At 37.4% G+C, this 17,197-nt stretch overlaps 1 protein-coding gene and 1 long non-coding RNA gene across 5 annotated transcripts in view; one reads left to right on the top strand and one right to left on the bottom strand.

The window, feature by feature from the left end:
• Positions 1-17,197, bottom strand: part of LOC131529676 (GTPase IMAP family member 8-like) — a 41,193-nt gene that overhangs the window by 4,826 nt on the left and 19,170 nt on the right. For 2 of the 4 annotated variants that reach the window (XM_058759491.1, XM_058759494.1), the window contains one exon: positions 16,187-16,361. The exons of 1 other annotated variant lie outside the window; for it this stretch is intronic. The gene's annotated coding sequence lies outside the window, so the exon portion shown is untranslated. Of the gene's footprint in view, positions 1-158; positions 439-16,186; positions 16,362-17,197 lie in introns of all 4 variants that reach the window. One more of the 4 variants, XM_058759493.1, reaches the window with a different exon arrangement.
• LOC131529688 (uncharacterized) lies at positions 431-6,710 on the top strand. The gene is made up of 5 exons (XR_009268168.1): positions 431-1,445; positions 2,051-2,136; positions 2,483-2,577; positions 3,798-3,890; positions 4,641-6,710. It is a non-coding gene; the product is annotated as an uncharacterized LOC131529688 (long non-coding RNA).

Here is a 17,197-nt window from a genome sequence, read left to right as displayed (position 1 = left end):
AATATGATTCACGTTAAGCTTTTCACACCAGCAGATGTGATGACGCACTTCACTCATCAGCTGTAGGCAACATTAAATTCACTTTCACAGCAGTCATTTTCACAGCATAAAACCATTAGAGTTGAGGTACAAACAGATTCAGACTTCTTGACTCTTACCTTACAGAAAAAGCAATCTGGGATCGTATAACGGTTTTGATCTGAGCTCGAGCTTCGAATAGTCCAAGTATAGGTCTCTGCAGCAAAGTAATGGGAGTTACCAGATCGGGGCATTTTTCGACCATGTTACCTGATTGGCTGACGTCATAGTGACGGTAGGTTTAGGGGTGGGGTTAGGTCAGGGGGATCATTTTGATTGCATGATTTAGAAACACCCAGCAGCTTGAAAACACCCAGCAATTCAGAAACACCCACTTTTGCTCTGCAGAGACCTCAGCGTCTGAAAGATGGAAAATACTTTCGTTTTCAGTCAGCTTGGGACTTGGGTAAAGTTGGTTTTATAAAAATAAAAAAAATAAAAAAATTAGTAGGTTGACAATGATGTCGCTGATTAGAATTTGCAAAAATAAAAATAAAAAACTTTATTGCACATATAATTAGAAAGTTATTGAACGTGGAAATGTGTGAATCCCAGACAGCACACGTACGTCTGGCCGACGTCGGCCCAATATCGAAACGTCGGCCTCACTACCTGAAACATCTAATAAACATCGGCCAGGCGTAGGTCGATATAATTCGGTCAGTGCTCTGTTTTCCAGCTCATCAGTCGTCGGCTCTGAGTCGGTTCACGACCGCAGGCCGATGCCGCGCTTTTCTGTTTGTGCTCGAGCCCAGTTATTCGTCTCTTAGCAACCCACAGAGAGAAGACACTCATCCCGGTGACATCTGTGCTTTCAGGTAAGATTTCACTTCAGCTAAATTACAAAAAAAATACTACTTTGTTAACTCTGTGACACTTAAAAGGTACTAGTTAGGCACATTTGGTGTGCTACAGCACAGGTGAAGAGACTGTGGCTAATTTCCAACTAACTTGTTTAGCTAACGGTCACGCTAGCGATTTTTAAAATTAATATTTATGCCTTAATGCGTTTCCAGCCATTTCTCTGAGGGGAAATGTTAAAGCGGATTATTAAAGAGAAGTCCTAACTGCTTTTTCGCCGTGTTTTTCACTCTTTTACAGGCAGAATCCGTCTCTATACGGTGAGCTATTGTTGCTGTTGCTTTTGAACTACAAATTGAGTTTTAAGTTCATTATTGAATATTAATTGAACGAGACTGTAATTTATTAATGTAATATTTTAATCCTATATGTTTATTTGTGTAAATGCTGTGTGCGCGTTGAGCTCTGCGCGAGCGGGGAGCAGAGTTGCCATGGAAACGGGGCTTTGACACAACTACTGGCGAACAGTAATCTCCGTCTCGCGCTGCGGTTTTCACTGATTTCAGGTAAGTACTGTATAGTCCCTACACTTAATCACACAAATATTACATACAAACGTCCCTGACACGTTTCTTACTTGTTATTGACATGTTTCAATTAAATATTTATTTTATAGAAATGGTTTAGTGTCTTCGAAAAAGTCTGTTAGCATCTTAGCAGTTTTCAGGTAGGCTAACTCTAGATTGAGCTCGTGTTTATGAAACTCTGGGCTTTTAATCAAATATTCGAATAAAATAAAAATTGGACTGTGTCCTACGGTGTGACAGCAAAAATGTAGAAGAAAAAACTACAAATAACTTGAGAAAAATGTATCTTCATTCTTAGAGTTACAAATAGCATGAGAGAGGTTTATCTTCAATGTTAGTTTATTTTAATTTAATTTTTTTAAATTTTTTTGGCTGTCACACCATAGGACACATTGATATGTCAGCTACCCATATGAGAGATTTTGTTAGCTCTGTAAAGGTTTTGCTGGCGATTTGTCAAGGGTTGTTGGAAAAGACTTTACTGAATCGATGACATCACTTACATGGAGAGTGTAATCGACTGAAAACAAGTTTTGATATTTCATGGTAAACAAATATTAATAAAAATTGTTCTGTGATTTCAGGAGGACAGAAAGAAACTCTACATAACAGAAGGGAAGCTCCAAGATTTCAACATTTCTGAAGGAGCTACTGACTTAGAAAAAAACAGGTGAACTGAAGAAGCTGAAATATAGATCATGAAATATATTAATGTGCATTTTCAAAATATATTTAGCCAATTTTAAGAAGGCCTTGACATCAAAACGTAAGTGACACTCAACCTAAAACTAAAAACATAGATTCTGTTATATTAAGATTATGTTGTTATTAGTAGTATAGTAGTAGAATTTGTTGTGTGTGTATGTGTGTATATATATATTTGTTAATAATTGTTATATATTATTCTTTCTTTTATTTGCATTTTACTGCTGCTCTAGCTCGTTTCCTTCTAATAAACCTGGAGTTGCAAACTAAATATTGTTGGCTCTGTGACAGATTGCTTGTTTCTTTCCTAGATTCTTCAGTGCTGATGGCCTGCTGCACCCAGCAGAGTTGGAGTGAACCTACTGTCAGACAGCGGCGTACCGTGGGGTTTCAGTCAGGGCCTTCAGTAAGCAACTGTAAACTACATGTACACATTTTACACATCTCTGTTACAGCTAATGTAGCATATGCGTAATGCACATATTATGCCGCACACAGGCTCTCAACAACAATGACTGCTGATCAACAATTTCAACAGTAGGCTAGATTAGGTGGGTTAAATGCAGAGTAAATTTCCTACATCATGATCAGTAAAAGTAATCTGCCAATACACAAGTCACTATGCACATTCACGTCACTCTAAAATGACAACGTGCCCAAAGCAGCAAAACTGTACAAATGCTGGACATCCACACACACACCACAGTATTATCAACGCACCATGTACACCTCCATAACAATGTGCATGATACAATACTCATCAAATAATAAAGCACTCGCCTGTCACGTGTAAATAAAGTCCCTGAGTCTATCATTCCATGCCTCTTTACTTGGATTAAAAAGTAAACACGTCAACAAAATAACTTGTGCTCGGTGCTAGCTGTTAGCCACTCATAGTTGCAATCTTTGAAATGGCGCATAAAAACTTTGCTGGCCTTTGTTAGTGAATTCAGTTTGGGTGTAGGCCTTCCTTTCTCAGTTATTCTCGTTTGTCTTCAAAAGAGCGCCTTGAAAAGGTGTTTTTAGTAGCTAGGCAACAAGATCTGGTGTAGGCGCCGATGACTGCAGCTGTCATTTTCTTTTCATTGAATTTCACTTTCGTACCTTGGAAATCCCTGACTAAAAGGGCGGTATAATGCTGGGGGTAGCACTGGGCACATCACTAGACCCAGAGGGCGGGCTGTCATTGAACTTCAAAATTTGATTGGCTGATGATTCTGTCACTAATGCTTGTAACTGGGTATCTCGGAGAAAGAATAAGCATTGTTCTTTTACATATATTACCAACATTGTAACAATACAAAATGGACTGAAAATGTTTTAGCTTACCCTTTAATAATGTTGAAGATAATGTTTAACTGAACACAAAACTAGAGACTTGTTTAGTAAGATTTTATCTGAACATAAGTGACACTCGACCTAAAACTAAAAACATAGATTCTGTTATCTTAAGATTATATTATTAGTAGTATTAGTTATATATGTATATGTTATTATATTGCTATATATATTATTCTTTCTTTTATCTGCATTTTACTGCTGCTCTAGCTCGTTTCCTTCTAATAAATCTGGAGTTGCAAACTAAATATTGTTTGCTCTGTGTCAAATTGCTTGTTTTGTTCCTAGATTCTTCAGTGCTGATGGCCTGCTGCACCTCAGCAGAGTCAGTGTGAACTCCTGTAAGACAACATCACCAAGATGCTATAAACCGCAGGACTAGTAAGTAAAGTCTCGAACATACACACCGTTTCATAAGTTTGGGTTGGTATGATTATTTTGTTTTTTTTATGTTTTTGAAAGTCTCTTATGCCAACCACAGTTTAATGTATGAAATTATTACAATTTACTACAATTTAAAATAACTGTTTTCTATTTATATAATTTATTCCTGTGATGATAAAGCTGAATTTTGTGTCACATGATCCTTCAGAAATCATTTTAATTTTCTGATTCTTATCAGCGTTGAAAACAGCTGTGCTGCTTCATTTTTCCAGGATTCTTTGGTGAATAAAGTTTTAAAACAGTACAGCATTTGACATTGATAATAATCAGAAATGTTTCTTGAGCAGCAAATCAGCGTATCAGAATGATTTCTGAAGGATCATGTGACACTGAAGACTGGCGTAATGAATGTTCTGCTTTGATCACAGAAATAAATTATATTGCATAATATGCAGAAAACTGTTGTTAAATAGTTTTTACTTCATTTTGATCAAATAAATGCAGCCTTTGTGAGCAGAAGAGACTTCTCTCAAAGACGTAAAAAAATCTTACTGACCCCAAACATTTAACAGTAGTGTAAATTACAAATATGATGTTCCACCCACTTAAATATACTGTGGCATGTGTAGTTTTAGCCAAGTATTCACACAACACATCTGATAACCTTGCACTCCAGTTATATGTCTGAATAATATGAACAGCAGCTATGCTAAACTTTCTTCTTTTGATTTCCTGTTTCTATCTTAGGATGCCCATCCTGAGGTTACTAGAGATGAAGCCAGCTCCAGTTTGGATCCAAACTCACTTGTGAAGATGCCAACACTCACAAAGACTACAGATGACGGCAACTGTACATGGACACACAAAACACTGGACACACAAAACAAATATTATCCCTATATTGCCTATAAGGGTAAGTTTGACAATTTTCAACCCGCTATTGTATTATTGCAACGTCTGTAATATCTGTAAATGAACAATATTTACTCTTTCTCTGAGTTAAATAGACCCTATTTGTCCCCTTTTATTTGTAAGCAGCACTTCGCAAAATGACGCAAAATGAAATGAGTTTTGACAAAATGACACAAACACTTCTGCAGCATCTAAATGAAAAAATGCTGTTTTGCATCAGTTTTGCTGACAAATACACTGGGTATCTTGGAGAAAGAATAAACATTGTTCTTTTACATATGTTACCAACATTGTAACAATACAAAATGGACTGAAAATTGTTGAACTTACCCTTTAATAATGTTGAAGGATAATGTTTAACTGAACACAAAAATAGAGACTTTAAATAAAAATATTTCAGAATTTTTATCATGCTATTTAAAATTTTTAACTGCTTATTTATTGTTTGCCTGGTTTTTAATTTGTGTTTATGCAACTGTTGTATTATTGTAACTCAGTTTTTGCCATGAAGATAGCCTTCGATGCTGACAGTGTGCTGTTTGACTTGTTTTATGAACTACTGTCATATGGACATTATTTTGTTGCCAGAAGATGGTCTTCCCCAGTGAGTCTCAGTCACCTCTGGCTGATTAAAGGATGTTTTTAAATTGTAACCTTGAAATATGCATATTCTGTAAACCTACTTTGAAATGATAAGTATTGTGAAAAGTGCTATACTTATACAATATTTAACCATGGTTTTACTATAGTAAAACTGTAGCAAGCATGATTATAGTAACCATGTGTTTTTTTTTTTTTTTTTGAAACCATGCTTCGATGTCATATTCTACTATAGTAACATTGTAGTAATACTTCAGTAAAACTGGTAACTATGACTATAGTGACCATAGTTTTTGAAATTATGGTAAATGTTGTAACTATGGTTTTACTGCAAATGCTGTAGTAACGGTTATTTTGTAGTTACTATGGTTTTACTGCAACAGTCATAGTTAAACCATGGTTACTGTAGTAAAACTATGGTAGATTTTATTTTTACTATGGTTTTACTACTTTAAATGCTATAGTAATGGTTATTTTGTACTTACTATGGTTTTACTGCAACAGTCATAGTTAAACCATGGTGATTGTAGTAAAACTATGGTTGATTTTGAGTTTACTATGGTTTACTGCAAATGCTGTGGTAAAATCATGGTTAATTTTCAAAAGACTACAAATAATCGTGAATTATCCGCTTTTGATCAAAACATCTGGTAAATGTAAATGTATTTGTATGTGTAATGTGTTAAATGAAAATATTAATAAAGTTGCAGCTGTTCTTGAGAGTGGTGTGTATTGTTTTATTATAAACCAGCGGCGGCAGCTGCAGGTGGTCCGTAACGATGAGCAAAACGCCGGTGAACCGCGTCCACGCAGAGCGGCCGGGATTTACAGCTGCGTCATCCCAACATCGGCCGGAGGGCATATCCCATCAGAGGCCGACGTCGCGGCGACGTATTGCCGATTAGCAAACGATCCCTGAGCGACATCGTGCCGACGAAATTTTGTACATCGGGCCGACGTCGGCCAGACGTACGTATGCTGTCTGGGAATGTTGTGAATGTGCGAATATAAAACCAACTTTACCCAAATTCTAAAAAGCCCGTCAAACAGCGCCTGATTACTGAACTAAGTTATGTTTTGTGCTAATACTGTCAAAACACACAAGGTTTACATATAGACTCAGTTGGTTATGTCTAAAATTAAAGTAAACAGACGAGAGAGAAGGATGCGTGCCTGTATATTAGATGCGTGCAGGTCTTAAAGGGACAGAACTAAACATGCTGCCTACTGTAATTAAAGGGATAGTTCACCCTAAAATTTTATTTCTGCCATTATTTATTCACTCACATGTTGTCCCAAACCCGTATTAATTTCTTTCTTGTGCTGAACACAAAAGAAGATATTTTGAAGAATGTGGGTAACCAGACAGTTGCTGGTCCACATTAACTTTAACAGTAGGAAAAAAGTAGTACTATGGAAGTCACTGTTGACCAGCAACTGTTTGGCTTTCCACCTTCTTCAAAACAGCATTTATTTTCAGCAGAAGAAAGAAACTCATTCAGGTTTAAAACAACTTTTGAGTAAATGAAGGTATAAAAATAAAACACTAGTCTATTTTAATTGTGGGGTGAATTATTCCTTTAATGTTAATAAAACACCAAACACAAAGAGAAATATAGCTGCAAGCAGCAATCACGGGGCCAAGCAGTACAGAAGCAAACAACAAACCAACTGCAGAAATTAGTAATTGAAGCCATTTTAGGATATTTTTTGTGAAATCGGCTGAAAAATCACATATAAACCTATAGCAATATGATTTATTGGCTTATCACGTTTGACCGATAGGTGGCGCTGTCATCAAATCGATTTGGTGTGTTCTGTGTGAGGTGACAATGGCACACACAAAGTTTGGTGTCAATACGCCAAAGCATTGCAGAGATACAGCCTCAAGCGTCATAATGGCGCCATGCCACAAATTTGTTGCTGTTGTATGCAGAAATGAGTAATTGAAGCCATTTTAGGATGTTTTTTGTCAAAACGGCTGAAAAATCACATATAAAGCTATAGCAATATGAGTTATTGGCTTATCAATTTTGACCAATAGGTGTCACCATTTTCAAATCGATGTGGTGTGTTCTGTGTGAGGTGACAATGGCACACACAAAGTTTGGTGTCAATACGCCAAAGCATTGCAGAGATACAGTCTCAACTGTCATTTTGGCATCATGCCTCAAATTCGTTGCTGTTGTATGCGAAAACGGTTTTGTCTATCGACACAAAATCCATAACTTTTGGTTAGCATGGTCTGAAGATGATATGATTCAAATTTGGTGAAAATCGGACAACCGGTTTAGGAGGAGTTCGAAAAAGTATGTTTTCCACATAAATCAAAATGGCGGAAAGAAAGTTCGGCTTATTATGACATAATTGGTATGTATGTTGTCGGCATGACCCAAGGAATAATTTGAGAACAGTTTCATTACAATCGGCTAATGCAGTCAAAAGTTATTAGCATGTTTGGAAATGTCATAATTAATGATTAATTAATGGTTTATTACTCTTGACCAATAGGTGGCGATGTTACCAAACTTATGTAGCGTGGTCAGTGTGAGGTCACAATGTCACGTACAAAATTATAGCAATATGATTTATAGGCTTATCACGTTTGACCGATAGGTGGCGCTGTACCCAAACTTTTTGAGTACCATCAGGGCGTGGGGCCGAAGAACCACACTGAGTTTCGTAACGATAAGTTAATGCGTTCGTAAAATATAGCATTTTACGACAAAATTCAACATGGCCGACGGCCAAAATGGCTGACATGGGAAAATTTTATATGGTTGTACTCGGCATGATGCACCGAATCTAAAGAGACCAGTTTTGTGATTTTTAGCCTAACCGTTCACAAGTTATAAGCAAAAATATGCATTTTTCATATCTCCTGACCACTAGGGGGCACAGCGCCGAAACACTGCACGTAGCCTCAGGACATGCTTGTTACAACACACACCAAGTTTCGTCTCAATACGCCAAACCGTTGCGGAGATATAGCCTCAGATCCATTTTTGCGTGGTTTTCGGCAAATTCGTTAGCATGTTTTTCGAAAACGCTTGAACGAATCGACTTGAATTCCATAACTTTTTGCCTCCATGGTCTGTAGATGATCTGAGCCAAATTTGGTGAGAATCGGACTAATCGTCTAGGACGAGTTCGACAAAGTAGGTTTTACGAACAATTCAATATAGCGAAAAAACTAAACCTTACGATTTTTGAATTTTGGACTTCATTCGACTCGGCTTGAGCCAAAGAATACGAGTAAAAAGGAATTTTCATTTTGTGGCTTACGGTTAAAAAGTTATTAGCATTTCAAAAGTGAAATTTTGGACAAGTGGTGGCGCTAGAGAGTTTGAGTTAGAGACTCCAAATTTGCTGTGGTTACTATTGACACTGTCCTCTATCAGTGTGCCAAATTATAAAACTTTCCCGCAATCGGTTCTATGGGCTGCCATTGACTTCGTGGCGGAAGAAGAAGAAGAATAAATATAGCTGCAAGCAGCAATCACGGGGCCAAGCACTACAGAAGCAAGCAACAGACCAACTGCAGAAATTGGTCATTGAAGCCATTTTAGGATGTTTTTAGTCAAAACGGCTGAAAAATCACATAGAGCTATAGCAATATGAGTTATTGGCTTATCAATTTTGACCAATAGGTGTCACCATTTTCAAATCGATGTGGTGTGTTCTCTGTGAGGTGACAATGGCACACACAAAGTTTGGTGTCAATACGCCAAAGCATTGCAGAGATACAGCCTCAAGTGTCATAATGGCGTCATGCCACAAATTTGTTGCTGTTGTATGCAGAAATGAGTAATTGAAGCCATTTTAGGATGTTTTTTGTCAAAACGGCTGAAAAATCTCACATAAAGCTATAGCAATATGAGTTATTGGCTTATCAATTTTGACCAATAGGTGTCACCATTTTCAAATCGATGTGGTGTGTTCTGTGTGAGGTGACAATGGCACACACAAAGTTTGGTGTCAATACGCCAAAGCATTGCAAAGATACAGTCTCAACTGTCATTTTGGCATCATGCCTCAAATTCGTTGCTGTGGTATGCGAGAACGGTTTTGTCTATCGACACGAAATCCATAACTTTTAGTCAGCATGGTCTGGAGATGATATGATTCAAATTTGGTGAAAATCGGACAAACGGTTTAGGAGGAGGTCGAAAAAGTATGTTTTCCACATAAATCAAAATGGCGGAAAGAAAGTTCGGCTAATTGGTATGTATGTTGTCGGCATGACCCAAGGAATAATTTGAGAACAGTTTCATTACAATCGGCTAATGCAGTCAAAAGTTATTAGCATGTTTGGAAATTTCATTATTAATGATTAATTAATGGTTTATTACTCTTGACCAATAGGGTGCACCGTTACCAAACTTATGTAGCGTGGTCAGTGTGAGGTCACAATGTCACGTACAAAATTTGGTGCGAATATGTCAAAGTTTCGCTGAGATACAGCCTCAGGTGCAGTGTAGCATCTTTCCAACCAATTTGTTGATGCGCCAAACGAAAACCGTGAAATATATCGACACAAAATCCATAACTTTTTGTCAGCATGGTCTGAAGATGATCCGAGTCAAATTTCGTGAAAATCGGACTTACGGTCTAGGAGGAGTTCGAAAAAGTAGGTTTTCAACATGAATCAAAATGGCGGACAGGAAGTTTAGCCAATTATTGCAAAATTGGTATCGATGATCTCGGCATGACCCAAGGAATCTATCAACATCAGTTTGATTACAATAGGCTAATGTAAGCAAAAGTTATTAGCATTTTTAGAAATTTCATTATAACTTTTGACCAAAAGGTGGCGCTGTCCCCAAACTTTTTGAGTACCATCAGGGCATGGGGCCGAAGAACCACTCTGAGTTTCGTAACGATATGTTAATGCGTTCGTAAAATATAGCATTTTACGACGAAATTCAACATGGCCGACGGCCAAAATGGCTGACATGGGAAAATTTTATATGGTTGGACTCGGCATGATGCACCGAATCTAAAGAGATCAGTTTTGTGATTTTTAGCCTAACCGTTCACAAGTTATAAGCAAAAATATGCATTTTTCATATCTCCTGACCACTAGGGGGCACAGCGCCGAAACACTGCAGGTAGCCTCAGGTCATGTTTGTTATAACACCCACCAAGTTTCGTCTCAATATGCCAAAGTGTTGCGGAGATATAGCCTCAGATCCATTTTTGCGTGGTTTTCGGCAAATTCGTTAGCATGTTTTTCGAAAACGCTTGAACGAATCGACTTGAATTCCATAACTTTTTGCCTCCATGGTCTGTAGATGATCTGAGCCAAATTTGGTGAGAATCGGACTAATCGTCTAGGACGAGTTCGACAAAGTAGGTTTTACGAACAATTGAATATAGCGAAAAAACTAAACCTTACGATTTTTGAATTTTGGACTTCATTCGACTCGGCTTGAGCCAAAGAATACGAGGAAAAAGGAATTTTCATATTGTGGCTTATGGTTCAAAAGTTATTCGCATTTCAAAAGTGAAACTTTGGACAAGTGGTGGCGCTAGAGAGTTTGAGTTAGAGACTCCAAAATTGCTGAGGATACTATTGAGACTGTCCTCTATCAGTGTGCCAACTTATACAACTTTCCCGCAATCGGTTCTATGGGCTGCCATTGACTTCGTGGCGGAAGAAGAAGAAGAAGAAATATAGCTGCAAGCAGCAATCACGGGGCCAAGCAGTACAGAAGCAAACAACAAACCAACTGCAGAAATGAGTAATTGAAGCCATTTTAGGATATTTTTTGTGAAAAAGGCTGAAAAATCACATATAAACCTATAGCAATATGATTTATAGGCTTATCACGTTTGACCGATAGGTGGCGCTGTCATCAAATCGATTTGGTGTGTTCTGTGTGAGGTGACAATGGCACACACAAAGTTTGGTGTCAATATGCCAAAGCATTTCAGAGATACAGCCTCAAGTGTCATAATGGCGTCATGCCACAAATTCGTTGCTGTTGTGTGCAGAAATGAGTATTTGAAGCCATTTTAGGATGTTTTTAGTCAAAACGGCTGAAAAATCATATATAAAGCTATAGCAATATGATTTCTTGGCTTATCACATTTGACTAATAGGTGGCGCTGTTATCAAATCGATGTGGTCTGTTCTTTGTGAGGTGACAATGGCACACACAAAGTTTGGTGTCAATACGCCAAAGCATTGCAGAGATACAGCCTCAAGTGTCATAATGGCGTCATGCCACAAATTTGTTGCTGTTGTATGCAGAAATGAGTAATTGAAGCCATTTTAGGATGTTTTTGTCAAACGGCTGAAAAATCACATATAAAGCTATAGCAATATCAGTTATTGGCTTATCAATTTTGACCAATAGGTGTCACCATTTTCAAATCGATGTGGTGTGTTCTGTGTGAGGTGACAATGGCACACACAAAGTTTGGTGTCAATACGCCAAAGCATTGCAGAGATACAGTCTCAACTGTCATTTTGGCATCATGCCGCAAATTCGTTGCTGTTGTATGCGAAAACGGTTTTGTCTATCGACACGAAATCCATAACTTTTCGTCAGCATGGTCTGGAGATGATATGATTCAAATTTGGTGAAAATCGGACAAACGGTTTAGGAGGAGTTCGAAAAAGTATGTTTTCCACATAAATCAAAATGGCGGAAAGAAAGTTCGGCTTATTATGACATAATTGGTATGTATGTTGTCGGCATGACCCAAGGAATAATTTGAGAACAGTTTCATTACAATCGGCTAATGCAGTCAAAAGTTATTAGCATGTTTGGAAATTTCATTATTAATGATTAATTAATGGTTTATTACTCTTGACCAATAGGTGGCACCGTTACCAAACTTATGTAGCGTGGTCAGTGTGAGGTCACAATGTCACGTACAAAATTTGGTGCGAATATGTCAAAGTTTCGCTGAGATACAGCCTCAGATGCAGTGTAGCATCTTTCCAGCCAATTCGTTGATGCGCCAAACGAAAACCGTGAAATATATCGACACAAAATCCATAACTTTTGCCAGCATGGTCTGAAGATGATCCGAGTCAAATTTCGTGAAAATCCGACTTACGGTCTAGGAGGAGTTCGAAAAAGTAGGTTTTCAACATGAATCAAAATGGCGGACAGGAAGTTTAGCCAATTATTGCAAAATTGGTATCGATGATCTCGGCATGACCCAAGGAATCTATCAACATCAGTTTGATTACAATAGGCTAATGTAAGCAAAAGTTATTAGCATTTTAGAAATTTCATTATAACTTTTGACCAAAAGGTGGCGCTGTCCCCAAACTTTTGAGTACCATCAGGCGTGGGGCGAAGAACCACACTGAGTTTCGTGACGATAAGTTAATGCGTTCGTAAAATATAGCATTTTACGACGAATTCAACATGGCCGACGGCCAAAATGGCTGACATGGGAAAATTTTATATGGTTGGACTCGGCATGATGCACGAATCTAAAGAGACCAGTTTTGTGATTTTAGCCTAACCGTTCACAAGTTATAAGCAAAAATATGCATTTTCATATCTCCTGACCACTAGGGGCACAGTGCCGAAACACTGCAGGTAGCCTCAGGTCATGCTTGTTATAACACCCACCAAGTTTCGTCTCAATATGCCAAACTGTTGCGGAGATATAGCCTCAGATCCATTTTGCGTGGTTTTCGGCAAATTCGTTAGCATGTTTTTCAAAACGCTTGACGAATCGACTTGAATTCCATAACTTTTGCCTCCATGGTCTGTAGATGATCTGAGCCAAATTTGGTGAGAATCGGACTAATCGTCTAGGACGAGTTCGACAAAGTAGGTTTTACTGAACAATTGAATATAGCGAAAAAACTAAACCTTACGATTTTTGAATTTTGGACTTCATTCGACTCGGCTTGAGCCAAAGAATACGAGGAAAAGGAATTTTCATTTTGTGACTTACGGTTCAAAAGTTATTAGCATTTCAAAAGTGAATCTTTGGACAAGTGGTGGCGCTAGAGAGTTTGAGTTAGAGACTCCAAATTTGCTGTGGTTACTATTGAGACTGTCCTCTATCAGTGTGCCAAATTATACAACTTTCCCGCAATCGGTTTTATGGGCTGCCATTGACTTCACTACGGAAGAAGAAGAAGAAGAAGAATAATAAGAAATCTAACGGTTTCAATAGGTGCCTCCGCACCTTGATGCTTGGCCCCTAATAATAAGAAATCTAACGGTTTCAATAGGTGCCTCCGCACCTTCGATTGCTTGGCCCCTAATAAATCTAACGGTTTCAATAGGTGCCTCCGCACCTTGATTGGCCCCTAATAAGAAATCTAACGGTTTCAATAGGTGCCTCCGCACCTTCGTGCTTGGCCCCTAATAATAAATCTAACGGTTTCAATAGGTGCCTCCGCACCTTCGGTGCTTGGCCCCTAAATATAGCTGCAAGCAGCAATTACTGGGGTTCAAGCACTTGGATGTATGGCTGACAGTTAAACACATTCAAAATCGAGAACAGGCTCACAGACACAACACACACACAAATTGAAATTAAATGATTAAACTAGCATATTAATACTCTATAAGCAAATTTACACACACACACACACATACATGCACACACATTTTGTTGCAGATATAGATATTTGAAATAAGTGATAGGTGACACAAAACTTATTGCAAGTCTTTTCTTTTTAAGAGTTTATATGTCATTTTCAGGTTTCACTGTAATCTGGCAAAATTGTAAAAACTGATATGTCTGTATGAACAAAATGGTAAACTTTGACTCAATGAGATTTAAAATGTTATAACAGTGATTTCATAATGTTTAAGTTTGTATGAATTCATAAGTAAACATATGAACAGTACTGTTTTAAAGTTTAATAAGTCCATTAGTGGTCTTCCGCTGCCATCTAGTGGTTATAAATTGCAATTTCTCATACAACACTGTGTTTTAACCTTTATAACTGTTATAGTGTTATCTTTTGCCCAATCTCTCTTAAATTTTGCTTGCTTGTTTGTTTAGAATGAAATTATGCATCATTTTACACAGTTTGTAGAGAAGTTTTAGGCTTTCTTTTTGGAATTATAGGCCTTTGGGTACACTATGTAAAGAACATATTATAAAATGACCGGTTTACAGTTGTCCAAATGTATGATTAACATTTTTTGATAATAATTGACCTAGAGAGTCTAGAAAATAGTACTGCAGTGTTTTTATTTATTTTGAATTAAAAACCGAGGGCTAGTTCACAAAAGTAGTTTTTTTTAAATAATCTCAAATATTTACATAACAGTTTGATTGACAGCAGTGATCCTAGAGGCAAAGTTGATCAGAATGAGAGGATCTATCGTATGATATGAATATCTAGTGATTGTGTGAATATATGAGCAATTTTTAACAATTTGAGGCCATTTACCATAGAAATCTTGTGTTTTTGAAACCTTTTTAACTGTTATAGCGCCACCTATGGTCTGATCTCTATGAAACTTTGCATACTTGTTAAGAGTCATCTGACACATATTTTCACCATGTTTTGTAAAATTTTGAGTTTTCGTTTAGGTTTTATAAGTTTTTGGGTATACGTGGCCACGCCCCTTTTCCAAATGACCCGTTATAGCTAACCAAAGGACAAAATTCAACTTTTTTGATAATTATTGATCTAGACAGTCCAGAGAATATTACTGCAGTGGTTTGATTGAGTGAAAAACCAGAGACTAGTTCGCAAAAGTAGGTCTTCCAAGAAAAAACCCTAGGAATAGTTTGCAAAAGTAGGTTTTTAACATATTTGTGAATAATTAATAAACAATTTGATTGACGCCAATGGTTCTTGAGGCAAATTTGTTCATAATGAGGAGATCTATCACATGATATGAAGATCTAGTGTTTGTGTGAATATATGAACATGTTCTACAGTTTGAGATCATTTTCCATAGAAATGATATACATATTGTGTGGATTTGTGAAACGCCACGTGATTACAGAGCTAAAAAATATTTAGTTCAGGGAATAGTCCAGGGTATATTTCTGAAGTGGCTTGATTCCGATCAGGTTAAAAACCTAGGACTAGTTCGCAAAAGTAGGTCTCAGATATAACTCAATTTTGCTAAAAAAAAAACGTTTTTGCGTTTTAGAGAAAATCTGTCTCAGTGCAGTTTCTTCGGGCTGACCCAAGGATCGCAACAATGTTACAATTTTGAGTCTATGATAAACGGTGTACAAGCTACGGCCAAAAATGTGTAAATTTTTAGTTTTTTGCGCTGTAGCACCACCGTTAGGCCAATTGGGGCGAGGCTTTGTATCTGAGTAGCGAGCAATACTACTACGATCTGACCAAGTTTCAGCTCTCTCGCCTTACGATTTGGGCTGCACGATCAGTTTTACCGAAGAAAAATAATAATAAAAAAAAAATCCTTACAATTAGAAGAGGGTTTCAGCACTTCGTACTTGAACCCCTAAAAATCACTCACTACTCTTGACTGAAAAACTTTAATACAGTTGCTTTAATAGGAATCAATCTATATAGTGTTTTATTTTTATATTTGTTCATTCAGTTTCTTGAATGCTCCTGCTAAATACAAAAGTCCCTCGGGAGCCGGAGATACGGGCCTCCAAACTTGAAATTTTGACCGGGAATAACCCAACCCAGACGGGGACAAACTCCACCAAACTCGGGGCAAAATTAGACCTCCAGGGCCCTTATCCAACACCGCCTTCCCCAAGCCCAAAGTCCCTCGAGGGCCGGAGATAGCGCCCCCCAAAGTTGAAACTTTGACGTGGAATAACTCAACCCAGACGTGGACAAACTCTACCAAACTCGGGGTGTTAGCAGACCTCCAGGGCCACTATCCAACGCCGCCTTCCCCGGGGCTACCTCCGGAGAACCACCCCGACCTGTTCTCCAGCCGAACCCGGGACTCCCACACTTAAGCCCGGGTTACTGACTCAGCCAACCATGCCCTCCAGAGAACGTACCTGAAAACCTACCTGAAAATAAAACACGGTTTATTTTATTTGTATATTGTGTGTATTTGTAATGTGTATCTTTGCTCTCATTTTTTTTAATAACAAAGATAAAATAATGACAACAATTTTTATCTTCACCCACTTTGGCCTAAATATCCGCCATACATTTTTATATTTTGAAAACCTTTTCACGATATTCTAATTTTTTGAGATGCACCTGTATATAGTCCAGTTTTGTGGACATTCACACAGAGATCAGTCATTAGTCAGGTGGCGACAGCATTTGAGCTCTGGATCAGTGTTAATTTTGACAGCAAATTTTGATTTAGTTTTAGTCATAGTCTTTTGACTAAAATACCATTTAGTTTTAGTCATATTTTAGTCATTTGAATTGTTTGTAGTTTTAGTCTAGTTTTAACATTTTAGTCGACTAAATCTACAGTAAATTTTGTTGGCTAAAATCTAATGGGTTTAGTTATTTATTAAGCATTTCTCTAAAATTTCCAAACTCATTATATAAGTTTGATATTAAGGTTTTATCATGATAGACACCGATGTAACTGCGGTGACACACAACATGCCTTAATGTTAAAATTAAATAAAAACACTTCTCATAAAGAACAAGAACATGGTCTTCTTTTTAATGAAATATCAATTGTTACATAGGATAAGTATGCATTTTTTTATAGCAACTTGTTTACCATATTCTTCATTCTTTCAAGCACACATTTATTTCTATAAATAAATTTAGATTAATTTTTAGGGCTACTAAAGTTTTTCAATCAAGAGCAGTGAGTGATTTTTTGTCTTTCTTTTGTTGCTTGATTAACATAAATGCCACAGACAATAGCAACTTA

This window comes from Onychostoma macrolepis, chromosome 22 (genome assembly GCF_012432095.1).
Source record: "Onychostoma macrolepis isolate SWU-2019 chromosome 22, ASM1243209v1, whole genome shotgun sequence".
Lineage (NCBI taxonomy): Eukaryota > Metazoa > Chordata > Actinopteri > Cypriniformes > Cyprinidae > Onychostoma > Onychostoma macrolepis.
The sequence above is the reverse complement of the archived record's forward strand: the minus strand, read 5'-3'. Positions and strand labels throughout refer to the sequence as shown.